The sequence below is a fragment of the Pteropus medius genome, unplaced genomic scaffold, assembly GCF_902729225.1.
Source record: "Pteropus medius unplaced genomic scaffold, Ma_sr-lr_union100, whole genome shotgun sequence".
Taxonomy (NCBI): domain Eukaryota; kingdom Metazoa; phylum Chordata; class Mammalia; order Chiroptera; family Pteropodidae; genus Pteropus; species Pteropus medius.
The window spans coordinates 4,480,436-4,503,915 of NW_024355008.1; the positions used below are offsets into that span (position 1 = coordinate 4,480,436).

A 23,480-nucleotide genomic window follows, 5' to 3' on the forward strand; every position below is an offset into this window, starting at 1 on the left:
AACTCAGGTAGTGTCATTCAACTTTGTTCTCCTCCTTAAATACTGAGCTAGTTATTCTGGAGTTTTTGCCTTTGTGTTAGTTATTCTGGAGCTTTTGCCTCTCCATATAAACTTTAGAATCAGTTTGTTGATTTCCTTAAAATAACTTGCCGGTATTTTTACTAGGATCGTATTAAATTTATAGAACTGGTAAGAACTGACATCTTAATAATATTGAGGCTTACTACCCATGACCATGAAATACCTGTTTATTTCATTTTATAATTTTATTAATCAGTTTTAAAGTTTAACTCATAGAGATATATATATCCTGTTGGATTTATACCTAAATCTTTTTTGGGGGCTGCTAATGTAAATAGTATTTTATTTTAATTTCTATTTCTACTTATTCACTGTTAGTATGTAGTATAGTTTTGATATTAAGGTAATGATGGCCTGGTAAAACAAAATTAGAAAGCATTCCTTCCGCTTGTATTTTCAGAAAGAGATTGTAGAGAATTATAACATATTTTCCTTCAGTGATCAGTAAAATTCACCTGTGAAATCATCTGAATATAGTGCGCTTTCTTTTTTTGAAATGCTACTTGTTTTTGAGTATTTTTAATATATATATACATATTAAAGCCGTGGCCGAGAGGCTGCCTGCTCCATCTGTCTCTCTAGCCCCTGGTGCCTCTGCCTCCCCTCTGCAGCCCACCCTATTCCTGCTCTCCTCCCAAACGTCAATAAAGGGAAGTCACAAAGTATCCTAAAAAAAAAAAAATATATATATATAAACCTATTTAGATCGTCTGTATTGCCCTTAATGTGAATTTTTCGAGTTTTTGCTTTCAAAGACTTGATTATCACCTTCAATACATTTTCTTTTGATTTTTTTTTTAGTGTTTCTACCTCTCTGTTTACACTACACATTTATTTCATGTTGTCTACTTTTTCATTAGAGCCCTTTACATAAAAATCATAGTTATTTTAAATTCCTTGACTAATGATTCTAATATTTGTGTCATATCTTCGTGTGGTTCTGACTTGTTATGTCTGTTCAGACTTTGTTTTTCCTTGCTTTTTTGCATGTATTGAAATTTGCTGTTGAAGGCCAGTGTATCAGGTAAAAGGGCCTTATAAAAATGAGCCTTTCTTATGAAATTTTATGTTAATCTGGATGGCAGTTGGACTATGTTTAATATTTGCTGTAACTGTAGGTGAAAGAGGCGAGAAATGCCTCCAGTTTGTTTTCTACTGTTGACTTTGGGCTCCTCTAAGTACTCATCTTTAAAGGGAATCTGCCTCTTTCACCTCTTTCACATATAATTCATTGTTATACTGGAGTCCAGTTGGTGCAGTATTAAAGTGTAAGTAAGGGGAAATAGTCTATAATTTTATGTTTGAATCTCAGAGTTTTATTGAGCCTGTATCTTTGTGACTTTCACAAGGGTATCTTAGCTTTTCTTTTTCCCACTTAGATGGGACAAAGAGGCTAGAGCAGGATGAAGTACTAGAAATTCCCTTTTTCTCAGTATAACACAGCTCTGTTAAAGACTTTTACCTTAAAAGAGTAGGTGTCTTTGAAATGAATTATGCTCTTGGTGTATTTCACAAAGAATACTCTCCATCCAGAGGGAAAAATGGATTTTAGCTCTACATCTTGAGAACCGAGTGGGATTCCTAAAGTTAAAACTCATGAATAGTATATGAATCCCAAAGACAGTGGTCTCCAGGAATTTCTCACTTTCAAATTAGTTCACACGCAGCCTCCAACGAATCATCAAAATTGTCACTGAAGTGTTCCTACCAGTTCATGGCTCCAGCTGCTTCTGCTACAGAAGGTAAATCTTATTTGTGACAATCTCAATTTGCCTGTCTCTCTAAGACTATTATTTCAGTTTTCTGTTAAGTTCAGTAAGTCATTGATCATCAGTTTGTTCTAATTTCAATTTGTTCAAATCTCAAAAATGGGAGTAATAACTTCTAAGCTCTTTACATGTTGGAGCTAAAACTGGAAGTCCATGGTTATATTTTTATTAATTCTCTTTCTCTTGATTTTAGAATTTAAATTTATTTTTTTCTTATGTTCATGTTTTAAAAATTCCATGAAAGAAAATAAATTCTAATTCTTATATCTCTCTTTCTGTGAAAGTAGCATGGAATTTCATACAATAGTAACTTACCAGAATGCCTTCTTCATAAATTTATGCTAAGAAATTGAAAACTAGTAAAAAAAACAAGAACAAACCAATAAATAAACAAAACAAAGCCAGGCATGGAAAGAAAAAGAAAAGACAGTAGTGACTAGATTTATTTTGTTACGATTTTTAATAACTGTTTTAAAATAATGCTTCCTTTAACCTTTAAAGCATCTATTTAAAAAATATCAATAAAGAAAATTGAGTCTTTTGTATTCCAGAGACTTAACATGGGTTCTTTAAGTGGTCCTTGTTATATGGCAAGAATTCAGGGAGTTTATGGTCATAGATGGGAAAATAATAGATCTGTTTTCATTTAACTCTAACTGAAATTTAACATTTCCCTCAAGTATGAATGTAGGCAAAAATAGACAGTAAAAAAAGCAGTAGCTGTGACTTTAGTAAAACTTATAGCAATAAAAGTCACAGATATTTTCATATCACCCACAGTTACTGCAGACTTTTTAAAATATTGTTACATTAATCAATATTCTGAAATTATAATAGTTCTTAGACCTATTAAACAAAAACATTTTAACTCCCCTTGCTGAATGCCTTTTTAAAAGAAAGCGTTTATTAGGCCATTGCCAGCTAAAAGATCGGTCTTGGGACATGGATTCTAAACCACCAGAATCATGGCTAGGTGAGAATGACATGTCCATCATCCTGGAGTTTTGTAAATCTTTTTATACATCAGGTGGGTCAGAAAGATGTTAATCATTCTGAAATAATTTACATTAGCTATACACAAAGGGGATGAGAGAAGGTGAAACAGAGCTAGTTCTGTTTCAGGAGCAGCAGCAGAGTCTACAAGGAAGCAATGTTCACTCCTGTGGATTAGCTGCTGGCAGCAGATTGGAAAATTCACATGTAAACAAGAAGTGGAGGCTTTAGGGTCAATGGCACTGGGCTATTTTTTATTTTGATAATTGGAGAAATAGCCACCTGAAAATTAACCCTAAATTCCAACAAATATACAGGAATGTGAGCAGTCTTTTGTCAGAGCTGGTCTACATATTAATAGGCTAACTGTTCTGGTATTTTTTTCTCTCACTCCCTGGCTATAATTTTAATTGTTTTTTTTTTTTTCTTGTCAGACTTATCTGCTAGATCTTTTTATTTAATACACTAATAATCACAAATACTTTTACATCACAAATGTAATACTTTAAAACAATTTAGTATGTTAGTAAGTTATTACCCTTTGCAAACCAACGTACTTATACATTTAAAAATACTATTATTGAGAAGAAGTACACAATTGTAACTAGACTGCATAAAGATCTTTGGCACATGTAAGGAAATTGACCCACTGAGAGAAAAACAAATACCCTCCCCCCCATGTACAAACAACGGAGTGAAGAGATATTTTATATATAGATACTATAATTGTTCTATAGGTTCTTGTCTTGATGAAAAATTTTAAATTACTATTACTAGGGATATTTATTATAATAAAAGTCACAGGTATTTATTATTTGTTTAGTAGCATTAAAGAGAAAAAAAACATCTCAGTGCCACCTTTAGCCACAGGGTATCATTTCCCTGCTTTCATCATTCCTGCCATTCCAGATGACCAAAGAATCTGAGACTGCCTCAAGTTCTGTTGCATAGACAGAACACAAGCCATTTTTTCTGTGGTGATCATGACAACTTCATAAATACCATCAAGGAAAAAATCCAGGTCCTTTCTGTTCTGGGATCCCCCAATATTGCTAGATATTTGGAATTCTAAACAATCGCTCTACCTCTAGCTCAAAGTCAGGCACGAGTAGAACACAGAACATTCTCTCCAAAACCCATAGAACATATGTTTTACTCACTTTGCTATGATTACCCCAGAACAAGAAATTTTGATCACCCCTCTGATGATATTTGCCAGTTATCTTGATTCTAATAAGTTCAAGACTTTTAAATAATAAAAAGTTAGAACAACCCCTTCCCACCCGCTCCACTCTTATGAGCACACTTACTGTGTTTCTTTTCCATGAAGCAAAGAATACTGAATGTTTAGCTACTAAATATGGAAAAGGCATTTGTAACATAATTTTTAAAGTAATTCTATTAATATTTCATAATATTATGTTTTAAGCACTTCTTTTGCTTTTTTCATTTTTTTTCTGATTATGCCTCTAAATAATGTTTTAAGTTTTATTAATAATGTCTTCTTATTTTCTGTATCTTCTGATGTTTTGACATTTAGGAACTTGATGATTCTGAAGAGAATGCCCCTCCCAGGGTAAGCCAATTCCTAGAGATAATGCGTCCTTTAAATGCAAACCAACCAATCCCAAACCATATTTCCCAACTACCTCCTTTAGTTAGCTCTTATACTCCAGACCACTATCCTTCTACTTTGAACATCGAAGTCCCAAATACCAGAAATTAAGACAGCTCTAGGTCCCAGAAACCGCAGCTCAGGTTCTCTCTTGCCCACATTTCTCCCTTTCCTCCTGAACAACTCCGGTGCTTCCCCTTGTGGCCGTGTCTGGTACAGTATGTGCTCTGAGTAACACGGGGTGCTGTGAATAACCATTCTTTCAATTACTTACATTTTAAAACATGCAAAAATAATTATGTGTATATCAAAGTATTTGATAATTTTATTAGGATAAGTTAATAAAGATTTAAATACTTTGTTTTATATATATATAATTTCTTAAGATGTTTGCTATCAATTGTCTTACAACCTCAAAAACGTGAAACAATTTACACTCTTTCCTATACTACTTGAGAGTATTTCCTCGCATCTCTGACAGTCAGTATCTTTTAAAATAATTCATTATAACATTTGCCAATATGCTTAAATCAAAAAATTTTTCATGTCAGTGTGCACTTCTGATTATAGTGCTGCGTATTTATCATTGATTTACTGGCATTTAAAAAAATTCTTTTTCAGGAAGTTTTTTTTTTTCACTATTTGAGAGCTTTTATTTAATAACACATATTAAACATTATTCTAATAATTATTGACAAATAAATTCTCCCAGATGTATACTTTTCAATAATAGTTATGGAGTTTATTGCTGTAAATATGTTTTTTTTATATTTTATCTTCAATACTCTTTTAATTATTTTCTTTATGTTTGCTACATTTGGTGCTGTGATTACAGAGGCCTTCAATACTGAAAGCTTATATAAATTGCTACTAATTTTCTATACTTTTATTTTCTTTGTATATCTAAATATTTAATCCACTAAGAGTTAGTGTTCTTGGATGTTGTGCTATATAAATCAAATTTTTTGCATCTAATATGTAAACACTTATCAAAAAAATGAGCTAATCTGACATTTTACGAAAGCACATGATTATTACCCCATTTCTCTGCTTGCTTGTGGCAAAGATTGTTAGCTGGTCTTAAACCTTCTTCTCCTTCTGAGCATATAGGAAGAAGACTTTCCAAGACACTAGATGTAAAGCTAGACTGTGGCTGGAAAATAGGTGGTGACTTCTGAGAAGATATAGTATGTGTTCCTTCTGGACCTGGCTTATAAACAGCTGGCAAAGTAATCCATAAAGGTTTATTTCCATATAGTGACTGAAGGTAGAAGACAATAAGGAATCCTAGAGGAGAGTGGTACCTAAAAAGTGGTACCTACTAATTTAGCATAATTGTCTTTCTTTGAATGTTTATTTATTTTATTTTATTATTTTAGTTTATTATTTTAGTTTATTCATTTTATTTTTATGTGAGGCGATCCTTGGTTGACCTCACAGATTGCAAGGACCTTGTCAATTTACAATCCCTTATTTATTTATTTATTTTTTTTATGCCTACAGCACCTGGTCTTCCTAGGTGGTCTCCCATTCAAGTACTAAACAGGGCCAACCCTGCTTAGCTTCCAAGATTGGACAGGATCGGGCTTGTTCAGGGTAGATGGCTATAGACTCTTTGAATTTTTTAACATTACTTAAATCTTGTTTTCTTCATAGTTGACGATTATAATTTATCCAGGGTATGGTTCAATGTTTTACGCTTTTCAATAATTTTGTCTGGTACATGGTGATCTCTTTGTTATTTCAAATAAAAGCTTTTCTTCAGTTTGACATTTCCTTTTCTATTTTGGGGCACATTCTTATGTTTGATTAATTGTATTACTTTGTTCAGACATAACAATTAACCAAAAATACTGTTCTTCGGAATTGTTCTCCATGGGCTTTGGGGTCAAGTTGACCTGCTTTTAAATCACCTGCTTAATGACTGCATTGTCTTGGTAAAATGTCTTAATGTCTCTCATCATTAGTGTCTGCATCTACAGTCCTCACTTTGTGGAGTTGTAGTGAAAAAATGTAAAGTTAAATTTAGTTTAAATATATATGTAAATAGTACCTAGTATATTTTAATCAATTCATAAACAGTGGTTGATTTTTTTAGGCTTCCTATACACTCCAAGCTCTTTTCTCCTTTAGAATAGTGTCCTATATTGTCCCCTTAAATCCACCTCCCCCTGTTTAGTTTCATAACACAATTTGAAATTATTTTCTTTATTTTTTTGCCAAGAATAAAGGCATTATGATAATGAAATATATATTTTTATTTTCTTTCTCTCTTTCTCTCTTATTTCTCCCTCCCTCTCTGCATTCCTTCCTTTTTCTAAACATCTATATTCCCAATAGATATCACTATACCAGGAATATAATAAACATTTAATTATTTCATCAGTACATTTTCCTATTATTGCAAAGTTCTTTCACATGCCTTTCATATTCTTTTTTATTTTGTTGCACTATAGATTTTGTTTTTGTCTATTTCTAATGCTTTCATTCTTTTAATACTGTAAATATTTTTCATTTCTCTAACTCTGCCAATCTCATCTCAGTCTTTAGCCTTCATTTCTCATCTTTCATCTCTTTCATTTCCTCAAGAGGACTAAAGTGATATTGTAAAAAATATACCTTTTTATCTTAGAATATAATTAATCTTTTCCCATTATTGCTATTCTTGCATGTCATTCAACTTTTTCCACAGGTACATGTTGCTTTTTCTTATAACTACTTGCATGACCAAAAGGCATGACTGAACTCTTTCAACCTTCTCTCACTTTTTATCTGAATGTTTTCAAAGCCCTACCTGTGATCTTATCCTAAGAAATATATGATGTATATATTTTAAATTCTCTCTCTCTTTTTTCTCTCCTTTCTCTCGTCCTCTCTCCCTCTCTCCCTCCTTCCCTTCCTCCTTCCCTCCCTCCCTCCCTACATACCACTTAGACTGTCAGAGACTCTAGGAGTCTGGGAAAAGAACTAGTGTCAAACATTTTCATTAGGGGCACTCTCTTTGCCTGATTTTTCTCTCATTACCCTAGGGAGGATCTTTCCAAATCTTGCATAACATATATTCGATTTTTACATTCTATGTACACTGATGCAGAAAAAGATATAGCAACTTTTTTTTTTCTTTTCCTAAAAGCATCTTGGCAAAGCTCAGAAGCTTATATTTCTGTTGATGGTAGTAAAAAAAAAAAAAAAAAAAGCCAAAAGTTAAGAACAGACAGTAAAATCTTACCATTGACAAAGATATCTGAGTTTATTTCCAGGTTTGAGATAGTTTAAAGGATCTAAGACATTTTTTTTTTTTTAAGTTCTTTCAACACATATACCATGTAACTTTCTCTGATCCAGTTTTCTTTTTGTCTGCACTACCCTCTATCTTGGAGGTATGCTCATAGGGATTGCAAAAAAAAAAATAATAATTAAAGGCCCTTTGGTTTCTATTTGGGTTGCTCAGTGGAGAGCCTACTAGGGAGAGTTCAGGGAGAGAGAAGAGTGAGATTGAGGTGTTCATTCCTCTGAGCATCCCCCCTACTGGATGATCTGGCTCGTTATATCTGTAATAGTGGCTCTCTACAACAGATTGTCTTCTAGATTCTGGTAACAGCTTCCTTCTCTTGGTTGTTCAAGCCTGAGTGGTAATGAAGTTGTTACGGGCTCTAGAATTCTGCACTATTCTGTTTTTCCTACATCCAGCCAAGATTTTCGTATGTAGTTCTTTTAAAACTGCCCTCTTATTACCCAATTTGAAAGTGTAATCTTTATCTGCTGAATCCCTGACTGTTACAGGTAATTTCTCATTTTTTCCTCCAAAATTGAGTCTCAGAATAGGGGAATTATCAAGTTTTCTTATAATGAAGTGGAAAAGATGCCACTTCTCATTGTGCTGACTTCTGAATTCTTAATGCATTTCCTCTATGTCTTTTCATGGCTTGATAACTCATTTCTTTTTAGTGCTGAATAATATTCCATTTTCTGGATGTATAATAGTTTCTTTATCTGTTCACTTACCAAAAGGCATCTTGGTTGCTTCTGACTTTTGCAATTATAAATAAAGCTGATATAACCATCTTCGTATAGGTTTCTGGGTGGAAATAAGTTTTAAACTCCTCTGAGAAAATACCAAAAAATATGATTGCTGGATCATATGGTAAGAGTTGTTTTAGTTTGTAAGAAACCACCAAACTGTCCTCCAATAGAGTGCTTTACCATTTTGCATTTCCACCAGCAATGAATGAAAGTTTCTGTTGTTCCATATCATCACCAGTATGTGATGGTGTCAGCATTCTGGATTATGGTCATTTTAATAGTTGTACAGCATATCACTGTTGTTATAACTTGCATTTCCCTGATAACATGATGTGGAGCATCATTTTATATGATTATTTGCCATCCGTATATCTTCTCTGGTGAGGATTAAGTTAAAGCCATAGGTCATCGCTTTTAAATGGGTTGCTTGTTTTCTTATTGTGAGTTTTAAATGTTCTTCTCATATTACAAATAACATTGTTTTATCAGATATGTCTTTTGCAAATATTGTTTTCCAGTATGTGGCTTGCTATCTTATAGCAGAACATTTTAATTTTAATCAAGTACAGCTTATTAATTATTTCTTTCATAGATTGTCCCTTTGGTGCACTATCTAAAAAGGCACCATTAAAAAAAAAAAAGGCATCATTATACCCAATCATCTAAATATTTTCCTACGTTACCTTTTGTGTGCTTTATAGTTTTATATTTATATTCTCTATCATCCATTTTTAGGTCTGTATCTAGATTTATTTTGCACATGGGTATCCAGTTGTTCAAGAGATGTTCTTTGTTCCATTATATTCTCTTTGCTCTTCTGTACAATATTAGTTGATTACATTTATGTGTTTCTATTTTTTCATCAGTACCACACTGTCTTGATTACTACAACTTTTGGTAAGTCTTGAAATCAATTAGTGTCAGTCCTCCAGCTTTGTTCTCTTTCAATATTGTGTTGGCTATTCTGGGTCTTTTGTCTCTCTATATAAACTTTAGAATAAGTTTGGCAATATCAAGAAAATAATATGTTAAAATTATGATTGGTATTGTGTTGAATCTATAGGGGAAAAAAGATAAATCCTACCTGCTAATGGTATATAATTATTTTTATACATTGCTGAATTCCATTTGCTAATATTTTGTTGAGGATTTTTGCAACCATGTTCATGAGAGATATTGGTCTACACTTTTATCCTAATGTCTTTATCTGATTTGAGTATTAAAGTAATGTTAGCCACAATGAATGTGTTAGGAAGTATTCCCTCTGCTTCATTACTCGGAAGGAGACTGCAGGGAACTGGCATAATTTCTTCCTCAATTGTTTGGTAGAATTCACCAGTGAACCCATCTGGATCTGGTGCTTTCTGTTTAACAGGTTATTAAGAATATATTCAACTTCTTTAGTAAAGATAGGCTTATTCAGATCGTCTATTTCTACCTTTGTGAGTTTTGGCAGATTGTATCTTTCAAGGAATTGGTCCATTCCATCTAAGTTATCAAATATGTGAGCATAAAATTTGTTCATAAATCTTTTTTATCTTTTTAATATCTATGTGAACTGTAGTTATATCTCCTTTCATTTTTGATATTAGTAATTTGAGTCCCGTCTTTTTTTTTATTAGGCTAGAAATAGGTTTATTGATTTCATATATCTTTTCAAGTGCTAGTTTATGGGTTTGGATTTTCTCTATTAGCTTTCTGTTTTGAATATCATTGATTTCTGCTCTAATTTTTATTATTTCTCTTTTTCTTCTTCCTTTGGATTTAATTAGTTCTTCTTTATCTATTTGGGTAAAGTGGAAGATTAGATAATTGATTATAGATCTTTCTTCTTTTCCAATACATGCAATCAATGCTACAAATTTTTCTTTAAGCACTGCTTTTGCTGCATCCACATATTTTGAATAAGTTTTGTTTTAACTTTTATCTAGTTGAAATATTTTTAAATTTCCCTTGATATTTCCATTTCAGCTCATCTGTTATTTAGAATTGGGTTGTTTAATCTCCAAGTATTTTTGTTTTTCTAGATATTATATTTTTCTATTATCAATTTCTAGTTTAATTCCACTATAGTCTGAGAACAGACATTATATGGTTTCTATTCTTTTAAATTTGTTAATGTATGTTTTATGACCCAGAAGATGGTCTATCTTGGTGAATGTTCCATGTGAGCTTGAGAAGGAATGTATATTCTGTGGTTGCTGGATAAAGTAGTTTTTAGTGGTCCATTATATCTAGTTGATTGATGATGCTATTAAGTTCAACTACATTCTTTCTGATATTTAAGAGTGGATCTGGCCATTTCTGTTAGAGAAGTTTTGAAATCTTCAAGTTTGGCCTGGATTCATCTATTTTTCCTGGCAGTCCTACCAGTTTTTGTCTCACATATTTTTACACTCTGTTATTAGGTACATATACATTAAGTGCTGTTGTACGTTCTTGGACAATTGAATTATCTTTATGTAATGCCCTTCTCTCTTTATCTCTGCTAACTTTCCTTGCTTTGACGTTGCTCTGTCTGAATTTAACATAGCTATTCTTGTTTTCTTTGAATAAGTATTAGGATAGTATGTTTTTCTTCATCCATTTACTTTAATCTTTCTGTTTTCATATTTAAAATAGTTTTCTTAGGCTACATACGTGCCACCCTGAACATGCCTGATCTCATCTGATCTCGGAAGCTAAGCAGGGTTGGGCCTGGTTAGTACTTGGATGGGAGACCACCTTGGAATACCAGGTGCTGTAGGCATTTAAAAATATAAACAAACAAATAAATAAAATAGGTTTCTTGTTGTTGAATCTTGTTTTTTTTTTATCCATTCTGACAATCTCTGTCATTAATTGATGCATTTAGACCATTAACATTCTAAGCAATTATTTTCATAGTTGGATATTTATCATATTTTTTACTGCTTTTTATTTACTGCCTTTGTTCTTTCTTCTTATTTTGTCTTCTACTCCTTTCCTATCTTTTGTAGTTTTACATGGAATCATTTTATCTGAATTCTTAACATATCAGTTATATTTATTTTACTTTTTTAGCAATTTCCCTAGAGTTTGCAGTATACATTTATGACTAATCCAAATTCACTTTTAAATAACATTATATCCCTTCACAGATATTGTGGATAATTCATAACAATAATTCTAATTTTTCTCTTTTATCCCTTGTATTATTATTGTCATTCATTTCACTTATATGTAAGCTTATATAAGTATATATAAATACATTGTTGCCATTATTATTTTGAAAAAAAACTGTTAAATTAGATCAATTTATAAGAAAAATATTTTTATTTTTATTTTCATTTCACTTACTCTTTCTCTTATGTTCTTCCTTTCTTTATGCAGATCTGAGTTTCCACCTATATTATTTTATTTCTCCAAAGAACTTTTAGAATTGCTTCCAAGGCACATCTACTAGCAGAAAAATTCTCTAAAATTTTGTTTGAGAAAAACTTTTTTTTCTTTCATTTTTTCCCAGGACAGTTTCGTAGGGTATATAATTCTTGTTTGGTGTCTTTTTTTTCCCTTCAGCATTTTACATATTTTACTGCCTCTCTTCTTGCACAGTTTCTGAGTTGAATGTAATTCTTAAATTTGCTCCTCTATAGATAAGATGTTTTTCTCCTCTGGCTTCTTTCAGAATTTTTTCTTTATCTTTGACTTTCTATAGTTTGAAGTTATGCCTAGGTATAGTTTGCTGTTTGTTTGTTTGTTTTGGCATTTATCCTGTTTGATGTCTTCTGCATATTCTTGATGTATGGTTTGGTATCTGATATTAGTTTGAGAAAATTCTCAGTTGTTATTGTTTCAAATATTTCATCTCTTTCTTTTTCTTTCTCTTGATAGTACCTTCACTTGTACATTACACATTTTGTAGCTGTCTTATACTTTGTAGATATTCTGGATTTTTATTCAGTATGTTTCCCTTTGCTTTACAGTTTTGGAGATTTTTATTGACTATTCTCATATTCATTAATTCTTTCCTTAGCTATGCGTCATCTTCTAATAAGCCCATTGAAGGCATTCTTAAGGGGTGTTATAGTGTGTATGTTTCTTTTTTTATCTCTAGCATTTCTTTTTATTTCTTAGAATTTCCATCTCTCTACTTACACTGCCCATCTATTCTTGTCTGCTGTCTAGTTTATCCTTTAGAGCCCTTAGCATAGTAAGCTTATTTTTTTAATTACTTTCTGAAAATTCCAGTATCCCCCTGGCCCTACAACATGTCTAATTTTGTTCTGATGCTTGCTCTGTCTTTTTGGACTGTGTGTTTTATCCTTTAGTATCCCTTATAATTTTTTCTTGATCCCTGAGCATGATGTCCTGGGTAAAAACAAAAAAAAAAACAAAACAAAAAAAAAACAAACAAAAAAAACCCCAAACTACTATAAATGTGCTTTTATTAATGTGGTGTTAAGTTGTGGGGGGAAGGGAAGCATTCTATAGTCCTATGATTAGATCTGTGTTTTATTAAGCCTGTACCACAGAACTGTGAACTTCACAAGTGCTTCTCTTTCCTGTCTTTAGATAGAATAGGATGTTTAGATTTGTCTGGAGTTGGGTATATATCTCTCCTCTCAAATGGAAGTCTAAAGCTTGCTGGAATTGGGTATTTCTCTTCTCCTGATCAGTTAGGCTCTAATAAAACCCCAGCTAGTTGGGCTCTAGTTAAACAGTTTCCCCTGAAGCAGATCTTATTAACAAGAACCTAATGATCTGGCATTTTTCAAAATGGTTCCTTTTTTTCCCTTCCCCTCCTAGAAACACAAGCTTTTTCTCCAGTGTTCACTGAGAACCTGGTAGAGCAATATGTTAATTCATAAAAATACTGGGGCATCCGATGACTGGGTCCCTTTGGAGTATTTACTCCTCACTGGGACTGCAGCAATTTGTCAATTACATTTCACATTTTCCTACTCTGACAGTGGTGCCCACCCAGGTGTACACTTGTGGGTTCCTGCTCAGTTAAGTTGTGATCCTCTGTATATACTTGTCTCTCCAATTCTGAGGACAGCAGTTTGCCCTATGACGGCACTACTCTTATGGATTTAAGAAGAGTTGTTGATTTTTCAGTCTATTAAACATTTTACTTATCGTTAAGATGTGGTGTTGACTTCCAAGTTTCTTATATGATGACCCTTGTGTACCATCCAGTTTAGGTTTTTTTTCTTTTAGCATGACAAACAGATCCAGGTCTCAGGCATTCTCCATCTAATCCAAAGCTGAGGATGTTTATCCTGTAACTTGCTGTCAGATATCTCCTCCTCAGCCAGAGTAGCTCTTTGCAGGCTTGCTGTATCATTTCAATAATTTTCTAACTCACCCTGCGATGGTACACAGAACACTGAGAGTCAGCCTAAGAAAAAGAAGAGCTGAGAAATCCACATTTGACTGAAGAGAGAGTTAGCTTAGGGATATTTGATTAGATATTCCCCCTTATCCATTTCTAAACTACCACCAGAGAGGCACACTCTAACTCCAGTACCATGATGAAGACATGGACTTTTCTAAGGGGCTTTCAATTTTCTTGGCTTCATTAACTGGATCTATAATTCATAGAACAATGTTCCTAACACCTCCACTCCAACCTATTTATAAGATTATGATGATGAAAAGCCTACATGAAATATATGTTTTAAGAAGAAAGGAATGAAAAACTTTATATATATATATATATATATATATATATATATATATATATATATATATATATATATATATATATACATACAATCTAAGTTAAATTGTTTTACTGTTTGACTTGGTCTCTGATCTAGATAAACTTTATGTCTTTGTATAGTGAATTTTCTTGGTTATTTTGCTACCTAATTTGGAGAAAATTAAAATTTTCTCATTTAATTGAGATTTTATCCCTTATTTAAGAGCTTTCCTACAGAGAATTGTTTTGGTATGACAGGAAGAAATTCATTCAGGGGCAATACGTGGTGCTTACAGGTGCTATTGTTAAGGCTGCATATATTTTTTGCTCTGTTTTTCTAAAAAATGATTCTTGAGGATAAAATCTCTCCTAGGGTAGGAGTGTCTGCCTTTCTACATTTCAAATAATGCTTTTAACCACACTTTACTAGGTTTGAATACTTCTGTTTTGATTTAGGATAAGGTTTACTGATGCCTGGGTCATAGCAAACTTTAATGGGAAGCTAGTCAGAATAAAGACTGGCCACTCACAGACTCTTCTGTTTGTTGTAACTTCACACTTACAGAATGACATTCTTTCACTGAAGCAAAAGCAGCTTCTACTAGTGGGTACAGAGAGGCCAATAAAATACTTTCCTCACTGTATTCCATAAAAATATCCACCTCCACATTTAAGATTTTAAGAGGATTTTCTTCATCCCTTTCATATAATACTGAATTGCTTTTGCAGAAATAGGAGGTATATATTGGCAATGGAATAATTCCTTCAGTATGATACCATCTTCATTATGCCTGGGAGAAATTCTTCTATTCAGCACCTGGTTTTCACCACATTCTAATTTTAATGTTAAAGAAGGTTCTTCACTATCGCCCCCGAACTCCCAACTTTGGAAAAGTCAATCAGCTCCTGATACATAGATTTTGAATACTATTCTCCTGTCATCATTTCTGTAAGTTTTTGAGCCTGGTTAAAATGAATAAAGTAGAGATTAGGCAGGTGAGAAGTTGAATGATCCTTCAGGCAAAGAAAATAACAATAATAGTCTCCGAAGTAAATTGTCACATTAGATAATATGTTCTTTGGCATGTTCTAAGAAATATAATGAAAGATTTTAATAATAGCTGTATGTAGAATTTAAGAAGCTGGTAATAATCTACTAAAGTAGTGTCCCCTTATTCACAGAGGATACATTCCAAGACCCTTTGTGAATGCCTGAAACTGAACTTACTACTGAACTCTATATACACCGCTTTTTCTACACATACATATATACTTATGACAAAGTTTAATTTATAAATTAGGCACAGTATTAGCTTAAGAACAATAACTAATAATAAAGTAGAACAATTATAACAACATACCGTAATAACAGTTATATGAATGTGGTCTTTCTCTTTCTCTCTGATAACTGATCTGGTATTGAAAATGGTTTCAAAGGAACTAAGGCACAAGCAACATATACACTGTGGATATGCTGGACAGAGGGATTCACATACTAGGCAGGACAGAGTGGGATGGTGTGAGATTTCATCACACTACTCAGAATGGTGTGCAATTTAAAATTTATAAATTGTTTATTTCTGGAATTTTCCATTTAATATTTTTGGACCATAATTGACCACAAGTAATGAAAACAAGGAAAGTAAAACTGTAGATAAAGGAAGACTACTATAGTTTACTTTCTATGTTAGTATATATTTTTACCTAGATTTACTGTTCATAAATTTATACAATGAAAACTTTTACTAGCTTTAAAACTTTCATCCATATTATATAGATGGGAAAAATTATTTCAATCTCAAATGTATTTCCTTAAAATTCTAAATGTTTTGTTCTCTCATCTAATAGTAATAAAATTTGCAGCCAATAATAAACATGCTGACCGAAGTAAAGAAAAAAATCCATAAATCTGTAGGTTGAATTTAGCAAGGGTTAACACAATGAAAAGCGTATGATTTAATAATGTCCAATATTAAAGTGAAAGTCATCTGTTGACATATTAAGCATTTTGCCATATAAGGAAGAGGAACATGTGCATGATTTTCCCCTATGAAATCCTGTATAAAAAACTCAAAGTTGAGTTCACATACTATATAAAAAGATTTAGCTTCTTCAAAATAACTGTATTTTTGAAATTCTGTTATTAAATTTTAAAGGAAGTTATCTTTTTTTAAAGATATGATCACTGTCTTGAGACAAGTATTCTGCAAAAAATTCTAAAATATTATTATTAATAATCTTGTAAGTAAGAATAAATCAAAAATTATTTTTTCAATTCCTCGACCTTCTCCATTCATCAGACTCCTCTCTTCACTTGTTTCTTTCAGTAGGCTCATAGTGAGAAGAAATAATAAAGGGATAATATTTTTCCATGTGCACTTCATAGAACACCACATCAATTTGGCTTGAGAAGTCACATTACTTTCTTTATGAATTTATTATATTTTATATACATTTCTAACAGGTATTGAAAAAAACTCACACTCTGCTAACAGAAAGGCCATATTTCACAGCTAGAAATGGGGGGTAAATGGAGGGTTACATTTCACTGGAACAAATACATATTTAAGCTAGTAATTACCATTTATAGTGCTGTCCTTAAAATGTCTTACAGCCCCCTGACTCTCCTACACACTATTCATGCTAATTCTCAGTCAAGAATTTCCAAATGAAAACAAACCTTATAAATCTTTCAAAGTGGTCATGAAGATACTCTTTGTGAGACTATAGAAATCATTAAATTGACAGCGATAATACTGTGTGCATGGACATACCTTAAATGCATGGATCTAAATCATTTAGTAACGGGAACTCAATATATTATATAAGTAGCAAGCACTGTACAATTATTTCTACTATAAAGAGGGAGAGACAAATTGCCAAGAAGGTTATTGCCATAAAACCATACAAACAGAATTTTGTGTATTTCCCAAAGACTACCTGTCTAAACCATGTTTGCTGTGGAAAATATAGTGATGAAAAAAATTACTAATTATTGAATGCATACTAGGAGCAAGTAGAGTCACCAGGTTCTTTATCTTTGGAATTTTGATTTTAAATTCAAAGCCAGTCACATTTCATTAAACCTTAAAACTATAAGTATATTTTATTATCTTCACACCTCAATTTTAGTGTATATGTGGTAAAAATTTATATTTTATTAACCTGTGTAGTACCAAACACTCTTCTCAGTCCCTTCCTTGGTGATTTATATAGATGAAATTCTAATAACAACTTGTTTATTCACTAATGCTAAGAACATTGTCATATGACAAGAACAGCTCATAGATAATTATCTAGCGTTTGAACTTGAAGACTAATATTTGTGGGCCTCAATTTTTTTAATCAATAAATTGAAAGTATTTGATTAGTGTATTCCTAGGACTCGTTCCAGTCAAATATTCAAAAAGTGTTTAATTGTGTTGTTTCATTCATTATTCATCTATATTGGAGAGTAATAATCATACTACTTCCCAGTCAAAAAGGAAAAGCGATATTACTCTATCTTGCACACTTCAATTCTTCCTTCACCACTTTCACAAAAAGGCAACTTCTATTCAGTTGACAAGTCTATTTGTATTTGATGATATAATACATCCATGTGCTACATATCAATGTTTCAGTGACAGACTGCATATACAACAGTGGTCCATAACATTATAATGGAGCTGAATTTCTTGTAAGATATGGAAAGATATATGGTTCAGGAGGAATTTTTTCTCTGATAAGAACAATATCTTTGGAGTTTGTCAAGAGATTTCCTCTCACTCAAACTCTCAATTCTGAATGCACAGATTATATATTAATTACTCAGCCACTAACCTGTTTCTCCACCACTATCTATACAGAAGTCCTCCCAGGTCCAGCCTGATGGTCTTCAGAGAACATTACTGTGAATTCTTCGTTGAGGGCCTAAAACTCTGTACAAGGGCACAGGTCCATTGGAGCTACTTTAAGAAGTACAGATACTACTGCTTTAGTAAAAACTTTCTGCGGCAATATAGAGCCAGCCTGTCCCTGTACTTTGGAAATGTTTTCAAGTTGTAACTTTCAGGCAGTCTCCAACCTTTTTGGCACCAGGAACTGGTGCTCCTGTGAGAATCTAATGCCTGATAATCTGTGGTGGCGCTGAGCTGGTGATGCTAGCACTGGGGAGTGGATGCAAAGACAGACAAAGCTTCACTTGCTGCCTGCCGCTCACCTTCTGCTGTGTGACCTGGTTCCTAACAGGCCACGGACCAGTACCGTTCCGCAATCCATCCTGATTTGTTATCCCTGCTGATTTTCAGCCCACCTTTAACTTCATGCTGACAGTCACTGTTATTGTGATCTATGCCTTACCCAACCAGCTTCTCTATATTTCCACTCAGTCCAGCCCACCATCCCTGTTCATGGAGAAGCACTGACTGCTTCAATGTTCTATTTTTGACCCTGTTGGAGGGAAGCAGGGGGAAGGCTTGTGGAACAATATTTGTAAGTCTGTGGTAGTATATGGTAATGTCATAGGCCTTCACATTCACTCACCACTCACACTGAACCACCCAGAGCAACTTCTAGTCCTGCAACCTTCATTCATGCTAAGTGCCTTATATAGATGTATCATTTTTTATCTTTCATACCATATTTTCTTGTACCTTTTCTATGTTTAGATGTGTTTAGATACAGTGTTTAATACAGTAACATGCTGTACAGATTTGTAACCTAGGAGAAATAGGCTATACCATATAGTCTAGGTATATAGTAGGCTATAACATCTAGGTTTGTTTAAGTACCATGTAGAGTTGTGAAAGTCACACAAAAGTGAAATCACGTAACAACACATTTCTCAGAATGCATCCCTGTTTTTAAGCAACACATGACTGTATATTGAATCAAAACATTCCAGTACCACAGGTTCATCTCTGAAACATAGTCCTATCCAAACCACTTGAATCAATAATAGAAAAAGAAAAGGTGATTTCTTGCAGAGATACTGGCAAAAAAAAAAAAAAAAAAAAAAAAAAAAAAAAGCACATATTATTACTTTATTTTGGCAAATAAAACAGAAAAAGAGATCATATTTTACTGAATATCAACAATTACAATCTAGCATCATTATTATATTACAAGGAATATTTGCTATGGAAAAAGATGTACTAAATTCCCACATGTACCAAAGATATTACTTATCTTAAAATAATTAAAATCCAAGGTTACAGTAAGATGTTTAATAATAGAATTTTACTTTGATAATAATTTTAAATTTCAATAAAAAAGCAATAAAGAAATACTAGGACAACACTCATTTTTAGGCACCAAGAAATTCTTCCAGTGTGTAAATCAAAAAAAAATTTATTGTGGTTAGTAAACTATCACTTTATTTTGAGAAAAGAACATTTCTTTATCCAGTTTCACCATTCCCTATGCACCACAACTTAAAGTCCTCTCTGTAAAACCCAGACATTTTCAGAGAACATTTCAGAAAAATACACTCCTCCTTAGTAATGTGGACATTGTGTATGTAAGATTTCATTCTGGGCCTTTCTTTCTCCACTTTAAACACTGATGCTTAGTTTATCGAACAGCAAGCAAAACTTTTAGCCAGGATATCTGACTTCAGGAAGTAGTTTTATATTTTACTAATATTCTAACAATTTACCTTGTTCTAATGCTGCAAAACAGTTTAGCTCGTAATCATTTATGATAGTGTATGCTGTTTCGTGATAAATTTATCAATGACAAAATTACACAATACACCTCCTAGAAGCACAGGCCTATTATTTGGTACAGGTTAACTCATTTGGTAAATAGAAAAGGAAACAAAATAAATTATATTTATATTCCTGTTTCACACTTAGAGTTTGTTATATAAATGAGCCAAAGATGGCCCCTGTGTATTGTCTTAAAATGGCCACATGTTGTTTACTTCTTCACAGCAGCCATGACTGTTAGCCCAAAGCTGATCTGTGTCAAACTCAAATTTTTATATATCAAATTTTTAATGCAGTCCAAATTAATATATTTTTGTCATTTAGAGTCTATCTACTTTGCACACCCCTCAAAAAAAACATCTCATATACCATAGATAAGACAACCCCTGTGGCTATAAAAGACCCCAAATTACAGATGCCCTTTGGAACTCTGACCTGGAACTCCCCACCTTCCTGCTGAGTGACATCATTGAAACACACTTGCCTCCTCTCTGATTTTCCTTTCTCCCAAGGAAGTCCAGTCCCTTGCTCTATTCCCCTTCTTGGTGCTGTCCTCTTGCCACTGTCCCTGAAAAGTCTTTTCCTGGGAGATATTGTCCCCATCATGCAAGCCTGACCAAGTACTCACCAATAAACCTTGTCATGTCTTACTGTCTTTCATTCTCCTGTCTCTTTCTTCATCAATTCCAAAATCCCCAAGCTTACCCACATGGTACTATACTCATTTCAAATTACATAATTTCTAGATCTTGATCCAATATTCAGAAACTAAGATGATGAAGAAAACATAATTCATTTAATTAAAATACAACTTGTGAGCTTCTAGGTGAAAAAAATATGTATGTTAGCCATTTAAGAAAAATTTTAAGACAATAATAACTTGTACCTATTTATTGTCTGGCAATTCCTTGAAGGAACAGCCCAAGGGTAAATATTTTGCTAGGGAAGTTTTGTAAATATTTAAAATTATAAAATGAACACAAAATAAATCCTTTCTTTTTTCTCATAAATTTCAAAAAGAAATAGAGGAACTAGGAGAATGACGAGGAGAAGAAAGGAGAAAAACAAACACTACCATTATACGTAAATGTAAGATCAGTAAAACTGAAGGAGTTATTAAAGATAATAATGATCTAAGTTGTGACCTTGAAAAATAAAAATAAACATACTATCTGAAGTTGAATGACAGTATTTGATTTAAACATCAATCTATCTAAAAGCTCCCTAAAAAAAAGTTTGCTCTAGCGCTATTTTAAAAAAAATATTTTAAAAAATATATATATTTGCATGTTCTCAACCAATATTCTAGTTGTTCATACCTAGCAGCTCATTTTTTTTCCTCTCGGGTAGAAAAGAAAGCTTTAGGGGGAAATTTTCAGTTATCAGTGTTGGAATTTCCAGGGACAATTAGATGATACATTTTTCTTCTAGTTTCTTCATGGAACCATTAGGGAGATAGAAACAGGAGTAAAGCAAATAGAAATCAAATATCAATTTTATTATTGTTCAATTTTTATTAGAAGACTACAGTTTTCTATTTGTGAACAGAAAGGTAAAAAAGTGTGTTTAGGTCTGTATACTGTATACTTAGTCTCTGCCTAAATATCCATCAGTGAGGGATAGCAAAGGAAGCTTAGTGTCTTCCTCTCATGGAAGTATTCTTATAAAAACATTAGAAAGTAGCTGAAGGTTGTCTCACATAGTTAAAAGAAAGAAGTTTTAAATCAAAGAGAAAAATGTTCAAATCGACATCTTCATTGCCTGTGACCTATATGAACTTGAGGACATTTATTAACATTTCTATGCTTCTGTTTACTTTTATCTAGAAAAATATCAAAACATGCTCCAGAAAATATTTAGAAGGATTAGAAAGGCTTCCAGAAATGATGTAATCAATCAATCCTTTCAAAAGGATTTTCATGTACCTATTTTAGTCTGTTCTTGTCTAGAAAACATATCATAGTCTTTGACATTATTGGCATTTGACAGATGAAAAAAAATATTTCATTATTGTTTTAATTTATTGTCCTTAATTATTAGTGATTTCAGGTATTGTTTTATGAATTATCAGGCATTTGCATTTATTCTTTGATGAGTTGTTAATTATCATCCATTGACCATTTTTATATTTAGTTATCTTATTTTCTTTTAATAAAATATAAGTATATAAATCATATATTAATCCAATTACTATGAATTATGTTACAAACTCTTCCAGTCTAGTTCTTTCCTTTAAATATATATATGAAGAAAACATAAGCAGTAATCTCTCTGATATTGCTATTAGTAATTTCTTTTCAGACATATCTCCCTGGGCAAGGGAAACAAAAGAAAAAACAAACAAATGTGACTACATCAAACTAAAAAGTTCTTGCACAGCAAAGGAAATCATCATCAAAATGAAAAGACAACCAATTGAATGAGATGATATTCACTTATGATACATCTGATAAGAGGTTAATATCCAAAATATATAAAGAACACATACAACTCAACAACAACAACAACCACAACAAAAAATCCTATTAAAAAATGGGCAGAAGATCTGAACAGATATTTTTCTAAAGAGGAAATACAGATAGCCGACAGACGTGAAAAGATGCTCAAGGTCACTAATCATCAGAGAAATGCAAGTTAAAACCACAATGAGATATCACCTCACACCTGTCAAAAGGCTATCATCAATAAATCAAAGAACAACAAGTGTTGGTGAGGAAATAGAGAAAAGAGAACCCTCATATACTGTTGGTGGGATTGCAAATTGGTACAGTCGCTATGGAAAACTTCTATTATGGAGGTTTCTCAAAAAAATAAAAATGGATATACCTTTTGACCTAGCAGTTGCACTTCTGGGTATTTATCCAAAACAAACAAACAAACAAACAAACAAACGAAAACAATAATTTCTAAAGATCTATGCACCCCTATGTTCATGGCAGCACAACTTAAAATAGTGAAGATAAGGAAGCAACCTAAATGCCCATCAACAGATGATTGGATAAAAAAGTTATGGTTCATATAATTTTATTTAACATAACTCCACTATTTTAAATTTTACAGGTCTTGGCTTAACTATTTTAGAAGATCAACTATATCATCAGGAACCCAAGTTCTTTCTAATCTAATCTGTCATCACAGAATTAATTTCATTTTTAGAGGTAGCAAATTGATTATTCAGGTTCTAAGCATCAAACAACTCACATAAAATCCAAAGAAAGAAGAAAAGACATTTTGTCATGTGGTCTCTTTTAGCAGTGAAATTATTCTAAGACTCTCAGCAGTCTTCTACCACTCATTGGCCAAGATTAAGTCACATGCTCATTCTGGAACTAATTACTTAAAAGAATAGTTGGTATACACTTTGACTAATCCAGGTTCTTCCTAGATGTGACAATAGAGTCAGTTTTTCTGCGATATATGGCTTCAAGGAAAAAGTGAATTAAAGTTTCTATTATCAACTAGAAAAGAAAGGTAGTGATCTAAAATCCACAACATGTAATCAATAAATGTTTCTTACCTCTATATTAATATAGTAGTTATTCCAGTTAAGCATGATATGATCATACGTAATTTAAAAAAAATTATGTTATTGTGGTTAGAACATTTAACATGATATATACCCTCTTAACACATTTTTAAGTGTA

At 32.5% G+C, this 23,480-nt stretch overlaps 2 pseudogenes; one reads left to right on the forward strand and one right to left on the reverse strand.

Annotated features, from left to right (window-relative positions):
* Positions 1-5,952: 5,952 nt before the first annotated feature.
* On the reverse strand, positions 5,953-6,070 carry LOC120598198 (uncharacterized; annotated as a pseudogene).
* A 5,041-nt stretch (positions 6,071-11,111) lies between these two features.
* Positions 11,112-11,230, forward strand: LOC120598199 (uncharacterized; annotated as a pseudogene).
* Positions 11,231-23,480: the final 12,250 nt, after the last annotated feature.